The sequence below is a fragment of the Elaeis guineensis genome, chromosome 11 (assembly GCF_000442705.2).
Source record: "Elaeis guineensis isolate ETL-2024a chromosome 11, EG11, whole genome shotgun sequence".
NCBI lineage: Eukaryota > Viridiplantae > Streptophyta > Magnoliopsida > Arecales > Arecaceae > Elaeis > Elaeis guineensis.
In genome coordinates this window covers 85,728,609-85,737,671 of record NC_026003.2, presented here as the reverse complement: position 1 = coordinate 85,737,671, position 9,063 = coordinate 85,728,609, and positions in this window count along the sequence as shown.

Below are 9,063 nucleotides of genomic sequence, written 5' to 3'. Positions count from 1 at the left end.
AGCCTCCATTGATGATTATCAGAACCTTCTAGTAAATGAACAAGAATACACCCTTCAATCGCAACTTAGAATCACCTCCAAAGATCAAGAACAAATCTTAGTCCTTCTTAAGTACTTAAGGATGTTCTTCACAGCTATCCAGTGCTCCTGTCTGGATTCGACTGATACCTCTGTGACACTCACAGCAAGGACAATATCAGGTCGAGTACATAGCATGCATACATGAGGCTTCCTATTGTCGAAGCATAAGAATCCTACTCATGCACTGAATCTCCTCAGATGTGGTCAAACATCATCTTGGAGAGACTAATACCATGCCTAAGAGGTAAAGACCTCTCTTGAGTTTTTCATGCTGAACCTCTTCAGCACCTTCTCTATGTACAGCTTTTGTGATAGGCCAAGCATCCGTTTAGATCTATCCTATAGACTTTTATTTCGAGAATATAGGATGCTTCTCCTAGTCTTTCATGGAGAATTCTTGGACAACCATCTTTTGATCGTGGTCAGTATGGGAATATCATTCCAATGAGGAGAATATCATCCACGTACAGTATGAGGAAGGTGATTGCACTCCACTGACTCTCTTGTATACACAAGATTCTTCTTCATTTTTGATGAAATCAAATGATTTGATTGCCTCATCAAAATGATGGTTCCAACTCTGAGAAGCCTGCTTTAATCCGTATATGGACCTTTGCAGCTTGCAGACTCTGTGATCACCATCACCGATGTGAAACCCATAGGCTGCTCCATATAGATATCTTCCTCAAGATATCCATTCAGGAAGGCAGTTTTCACATCATCTGTCAGATTTTATAATCATAGTAAGCTGCAAAGCAAGCAAAGTGGGATGATTTCAGATGCTACGGCGAGAAAGTTTTCTGATAGTCAATGCCTCGCACTGACTATAACTTTAGCCACAAGCCTAGCTTTATAGTCTCTACCTTACCATCGGCACCTATCTTCTTTTGTAGATCCATTTACATCCAATAGTAAATACCTTCAGGTGGATCCACTAAAGTCAGACTTGGTTGAGTGCATCGAGTCAATTTTTGACTTCATAGCATCTAACCATTTCTCAAATCGATGTCAGACATCCTCGTCAAAGTATTGGGATCATCACCATGACCCTATCTCCATAAGAATATTTTCTTTACTTCTTCGTAAGCATACCCATGTACCTTTCAGGAGGTCGGAGACCCTGCTAGATCTACGAGGTGGCAGAGGAACATCAACTACTGGCTCATGGACTATGGTTCCTGAGGATCTATAGCTCTAGACTCTTCAGAGACCTTCTCTTTGAGTTCACTAACCTCCCACTGCGCCATCCTGGATAAACTATTTTTTAAGAACAGGTATTTTGACTCACAATCATATTGTGGTCTTGTGAAAAGTAGAAGTAGTATCCCATGGATTCTTTTGGTACCCTATAAAGCAGCTATAATAGATCTATCCTCAACTTTTTGCCATCTGTCTCTTGAATAGGTCGGACATCCCAAGTCTTAAGATAACCCAGACTCGGCTTCTTACCGAACCATATCTCATACGGTGTGGTAGGAAAGACTTTGAAGAACCCTATTCAATAAGTGAATGAAGTTAACAAGGCATGTCCCCAAAGAAATAAGGGTAGATCAGTGAAGCTCATCATGACTGACCATATCCAATAGGTCCTGTTCCTCCTTTCGGATACCCGTTGAGCTGAGGTGTTCAGGAGGGTCCACTGAGAGACTATGCTTATCTTAAGATATTCAAAAATTTTGACTAAGGTATTCACCTCCTCGATCAGATCGAAGAACCTTAATGGTTTACTGTCTGCTTTTCTACTTCATGCCTGAATTCTTTGAACTTTTCAAAGGCCTCAGACTTGTGTTTCATGAGATACACATATCATACCTAGACAGATCATCGTAAAGGTAATGAAGTAGCTGTAACTATCCCTGACTGCACATCAAATGGCCCACACACATCAGTGTGTACAGGCAAGTAACTCTGTGGCCCTTTTTCATATCCTACAAAGGATAACTTGGCATTTTTTCTCGAAGCAAGATTCACAAGCTGGATACGACTCTGGATTAAGAGAGCTAAGGATCCCATCTTTTTCAGTCTGTTTATCCTGTCCTCTCCAATATGGCTAGTCTATGGTGCCACAAGTACTTCTGGTTAATCTCATCTCTGGATCTCTTTTGACCTACGGCACTCACTATTTGCTCATTTAGGTTCACATTCGCATCAACATGCAAGTGATAAAGACTGTCAATTAAAAGACCTCATGCAACAATTTATTTCATAAATAAATGAAAAAAATCTTTATTGAAACTAATTTCAAAACCTTTCTGTGCTAGCACAGACAGAAAATTAAATTTGACTAGCTACAGGAATATAATAACAGTCTTTTAAATCTAATCTAACACAGACGGTAATCGAGAGGGTAAGTGCCAACGGCCTCTGTAGCAACCTTTGCTCCATTGCGATCGAAGATCATGTCACCTTCTCTCAACCTTCTACTTTCTATCAGACCTGCATAGAGGTGCATATATGAGCACTTGAGCCAGAGTCTAATACCCAACTAGAAGTAGAAGAAACTGTAAGGTTAGATTTAATTACGAGCATACCTTCAGAAGGTTTGTCATCCTTTTTGGTCTTTAGGCTCTCAGGTATTTAGGACAGTTCCTCCTCAGTGGCCTTCAGCATGACAATGAAATACTTTTCCTTTACTCAGCCATTTGGACCATCCTTCTTTGGCTTGCTCTCTCTCTTCTGCTTCTTTGCGATTTAGCCTTCTTCCTTCCAACAGACTTTCTCTTGAAGAAGAAGTCCGCTCCACAGTGAGAAAGTACCCTTGAACTCTTCAAGGTACCTCCATTGTGACCAACATGTTGACAAGTTTGAAATAGTGCAGTCAAGTTTGTTCATATGAAAATTCATGATGAATTGACTATATGAACTGGTAAGGATTGAAGGATCAGATCCATCTGCAATTCTTTTGCATATCAAGCCGAGCTTTCAAGCTCCTCAATGTCTTGATCACTGTCATACAGTGCTCATGGACAGACTGCCCTCGTGCATCTTGAGGTTGAAGAGTCTTTGGATACTTCGAAGCACGCAGTACGGCTTTGCTCACCATACAACTCTTGTAGGTGAGTGATCATAGCCGGATAGTGGGCATATGCTCGTGCTGGCTTTGCAACTCGTTTGACATGGATGCCAGCACATAACACTTGACCGACTATCTTCATCCATCCACTTCTCAAAGCAGCTCTCTGCTCAGCAGTAGGATGGTTTGGTAACACAATGGATCCTGATCGAGAATATGGCTTAATTTTTTGAGGTCAGGATAATCTGAAGTTTTTGAGCCAGTCTTTGTAATTATTACGATCAAATGATTGGTTTCAAGGATGCGAGCTAGAGGGTTTGAGGCTGACATGATGGTTTAACTGCAAGAGTAGAGATTCAAGTTAGACTTTTTACTTAATATTTTAATTTACTTCTAGAGACTTTAAGATGCAAATAATGACTCTCACTAATTTTTGGATCCCTCCACTCTCTGAAAGGAAATGAAAATCCTAACGATAAAGATTCTAGTGGGTGCTGTGGTCCCACGATGACATGCACCTCACCTAACAGTTATTGGTAACATGCACACCGATGCGTAGGCAACTCTTTGCCCAGATGCTTCACTAAGCATGTTGCAGCACTTGTCTCTAAGTCATGTGGGCTCACCTAACAGTTATTGCCCACACTTCTTAGTTAAGCCGACCCACCATTCACAAGCAGTGCAAGGCATCATTGGTCCCTCACTAACAGTTATTGGCCAACCCCATCCTTATCCTGGAGCAACTCTTTGCTAATAGAGTGGTTGCATTTCCGATGCAACTGAACCACTGTGACAGTCGAGAACAATCAACTGGTAACACGCCGCACATCTACAATGGTGGAAGACTATGGACTTAATATTTATGGAAGTTTGATTTAGGTCTCATCTAATCAGTCATCATATGACTGATCTAACTGGCATGGGCTAAACCAAACGCTAAGCAACCTAATTCAAGACCAATCTTCCAAATTGCAGATAAGTGGAGAATGTGGGGTCCCCCCGTTGCCTTCCTTAGAACCAATGAATTGGCAGGTCGGCTAACGAAATCAATTAAATAATCATATCTCATTAACTTATCTTAGACACAATAGATCGATTGATCAGAATTGGTTAGCTCAAGCGAATCGGCTCAAACCAACGAGCCAAATTAGGTCCTTAGGTTAATCGATTCTACATATGGACTCAATCAATTTGATCAACAATAATTGTATGATCATTAACTTAATTGATCTAACTCAATTCAATACTTGACTCGATTTGATCAATTACTTAATCGAATTAGACCCATATGACTCAAATCAAAAATCTTAGATGTAATCCTATTACATGACTAATTTTTGATTTTTTCATGACCAAAACTCTCATGCACAAACATAAATTTTAGATTCTAAAATCATATTTTAGATCTAAATTCTTTGCATAAAATAAGTTTTAAAATATAAAAATAATTTTAGATTTTAACATACAAATATATATCATATATATCATGTATAATTAGATCTAAATAAAATTTTAGATCTAAGCATGATATCATATATCTCATATACTAATCATGAATGAGATTAAAAATAAATTTATGATCTAAATATGAATCATATATCACATATATGAATCAAAATTTAGATTATAAAAAAATTTAGATTTCATGCATGCATCTATATTTCACATGAACATTAACTAGAACTCTTTCTAGATCAAAATTCAGATCTATGCATGCAACAACATATCAACTATATATTCTAAAACTAAATCAAAATTAAATTTTAGATTTGAAGATCCATCCATACATCTTATGTATCAAAAAAAAATTATTTTAAATTTTTTCAAAAATATGTATATCAAAATTCAGCATATGAAAATCGTGGCTCTGATACCACTGTTGGAATTTGGGTTTGGTGCATGCATGTGTTTTCAAAATTTATTTTTAAATACACAGTGAAGAATAAGATTAAAATAATTTTAATCTAAATTATGCATGCATAAAAATATAAAATCACATGGATCTATTTCATATGCTGAAATTGATATATGCTGAAATTCAGATTGTGATCAAATCACATACCTTTTTCAATCTCTTTCTTCAAAACTAGATCTGAAAGAGATGAGGCTCTCTATTAGCCACAAATATCTGATCTCTATGAGTATCACTAGATCAGCCTGAAACAGTCCTCTATAATCTGAATTTTGATTCTCCAAAATTCAGCCTGCTGAATCTGAACGAAGCCTGGATCGCGATCAACACTTGATCTTTCTCTTGATCTTCTTCTTCTCCTCTTCTCTAGAGTTTTTCTTACTATGTCTACTACAGATGCTAGAAACCAGCAAGAAAGAGGACCCAAACTCCTTTGGGCATGAAACTCCTTGGGAGCGCATCCCAAGAAGGGGTGTATAGAACACCAAGAGAAGAGAAAGGGAGAGGAAGAGAGGGCATGGGAGAGCCTTTGGGTGTGAGGGGCTACTGTTTTATGCTCTAGGACCTTAAGGGAGGTCCTTTAAATAGGCATAAGGATTGAATCTATTCAATCTCATAATACAAGTCCTACTTGCATTAGGATTCCTATTAACTTAAGTTATCCAACTTACATTAGGAAGCCCATTAGGCGCCAACTATTGGAGCCTTGCACCCATAATTAGACACCCTCTTTTGCACCCAAGAGACACCCATATAAAATCAAAGGCCCTCTAATTAATGGACACATCCAAATTGATCAAATCAAAGTGGCCCCATAATAACTATCAAGGAGATTCATAAGGACTTGCACCCTTAATTTATGTGATCCATAACCTTAGACACCCAATAATTGGAGTCTCATAAATTTATTCATGTAGTTATTAGCAGTAATTAAGTTAGAATTAACTTATCAAATAAGTAATCCAACAGAAAGAGAAATTGGTCCAACCATGTGCTAGCAAGGTTACAGAACCAATGATTTCTCTAAACCCAATTGACACTTCATAAGCTCAATTACTTATTTCAGACCTAATCTCTTTGTTGTGTGACCTCATAGTTCAATTCTATCTGTAGTGAGACATACAATGATCTCTATCATCGTATCATTGAAACTCTTTTCAATGATCGAACAATTCACTCTAACTCAACAAGGATTGTCGATCGGAACAATCCTAGTGAGCTCTCACAATCCACTAGTGACACCTAGCAGTATGTAGTGGCAACCAGTAGAACTGAAATGAACCTCTAGGTGTAGTTAACGTGTGATTTAGTCCCTCTATCGTGAGTCCGACTAGATGGCAGGTCATGGATAAATCGTCAAACCTCAACATCAGTCATATGATAGATTGATTAGCTCAAGTCAGTTGTGACTTCTATGAAAATTTTTTCATCAATCACACTGCTGTGGCCACAGACTCTTGGACTTAGCCTCTCAAATCTCATAGGACTACTCTCTCTATCAAGTCGATAGATCCTATCTTGATGGCACCCCACTCCTACAGTGGACCAACTATCGCCAACATCTACTACAAGGGCTCATTGAGATCCATGTTTATGTGTCAATCAAACTCCAGCAGCCTCATTGAGTAGCATACCATCTCAAGTCAAAGGATCAGTCACACAACTACAGCATCGAGACAATCACTGACGATTGAATAGAAATCCAAGTGATCTCTCGTATGGTCATGCTCAGTGCAGTTGTTCTCTAACAACCACCGACTTGTCGTCCTGTGTCTCTACACAGTAGATTAGAATCCATCTATCTAAGAAGTGATTTGTACGTCAGTTTATCCGGATCATCATCATCCTCATGATGATCCTATGACGAGAGCTTTAGGAATTAAATACATGTCTCTAATTCTCAACACTTTGAGAATATGTATCGAAACTAATTTATGGATGATTCAAGAACATTACACTTGAATGAAAAAGAACTTATCTTTTTATTGATCATATCAATATATTAAGTATAAAATTATGTCCTAGATTTATTACAATGTTGTCATATTGGCTTTTAGGACATACATCTAACACTAAAGAGATCTTCTGGCTCATAATAAACTTTTCACAATAAATTATCAGAAATAAATTTTCATAATAAGCTTCCTAGTATTCTTAGAGCCTCCCTGGCTCTGATACCAACTAGATGGAGGATTTAAGGGAACCTTTTCGCTCACAACTAGAAGAAGGGATAGTTTCAAAAAGGATTAAAAACTTTGTTTACAAAGTTGTTCGAAAAGGATAAAAATAAATAAGATACATGCACAATGAAATTATCAAAGCTTGAAGATGAATAGTAAACTAAACTATTTATGAGTTTGCTTGTGCTCTAGGACAACCATTCACTGTAGCCGCAACTATAGCCAGGCAACCTTACTGCAAAGCATGAACAATCTTGGAAAAGAAGAATAATAAAATTTACAAAAAAAATAAATAGTGATATTTAATGCAAGTTTCCAAGAATGCCAGTTAGCTCTAAAGAAGAAATGCCCATCGGCTCTCTAGAAGTAATGCCAGTTTTTTGAAAAATTGCAGCTGGCTTTGAACTAGGAATTCCAAGAAAGCTCTCAACTTGGAATACCAACAAGGGCTTACAATCTTGGAATAAGTGCTTGTGGGCAATATTGGAGAAAGTAGATAGTGAAAGAATTCGAGAAGATAAATGGTTAAATTATCATTGTAGAAAAAACAGAATAACTTGAAGGTAATTGGGATGGCTTGTAGCACCTAGCTTATAATTCACAAAAGCTTCAATTGCTCTGATACACATAAACAATATGCAATCAAAACATCGAAAGTCAGAAGATATTTGAAAAAATACATATTTTATTGAGAAGGAATAGATACAACCATTCACCCTTTTAACCTTCCACACTTTAAGTTGCAGGGATGAATAACAAGATTGGTACATGATCTTGAGTATATAAGATTTGATTGAGGTACAGAATTGGATGCTTGGTTATATTAGGGTACAGGATTGTATCCCTGGAATAGGGTTTTGGTATTAAGATAGCTTTCTTGAAGAAACTCAGGCTTTTCTATGGGCTCTAAAGGTCCCCTCCTCTTTGGATCTCAAGCTTTTTTTTATAATCGGAGTAAAGGCTTCTAGACTTCGAACTTTAATGTGGCTTAATTTCGGGCACATATTTTACAGAAATTGATGGCTTTTATATATGGTCGATGCAGACGTACTATCCTTGATGTCCTAGTTAAAGCATTTTTGCAGAACTTTGTTTAAAGTTGGCTACTTTTGCAGATGGTTGGTACAGACGTGCAAACATGCTGTCCTTACTGTTCTGTTGAAGTATCTTTGCAGAACTTTATTGAAAGTTTGACTACTTTTATAGATAATCGGTACAGACGTGCTGTCCTTGCTATAAGATTTGTCTTTCTGGAGAATCCAATGGTTGATTAGCCATGCTGAGCTGGAAATATCGAACTAGTACTCAGACTGATACTATTAAGTTGGCAGTAATTGCTGAGTTGCAACTAATTTGGTGGCTACTTATAAGTATTGAGTCGGCAGATCTTGATGCACTGGTGGCTATAATGATGAAACTATGGATCTTTCTTCCAAGTTGAAGGCTAGATCTGATGATGAGCTTTGAACATTAGATTTGTCCTATTCATCTTCCTCCTCTAGCTGGGCTAAGGATCGAGGAGAAATTTCTTGTACTCCATTTTGGATTTAGCTCCAACTAGCTTGGAGCTTATCATAGACTTTTGTTGGAGAAATCTTGCTATAGACTGATCCATTGTTACAGAAGTTGCAAAAAATGATGAGAGAGTCATTCAAGAATTTTAGGCTTGGTGGCCTTTTCTGGATTAATTCTTGCCACCATTAACCTTATATTTCCTGCCAAGCATGTTAAGAAGAGGAGGGTTTTGCAAGAAATGTACTCCCACAACTAAGAATCTAAGACAAAGAAAATTGGAAGTAAAAATCAAGAAGGATTGAGAATGTTTGATTTCTTATTGGTAAAATAGCATTTTGTTGGAAGACTTTAAAGCCTTCCAA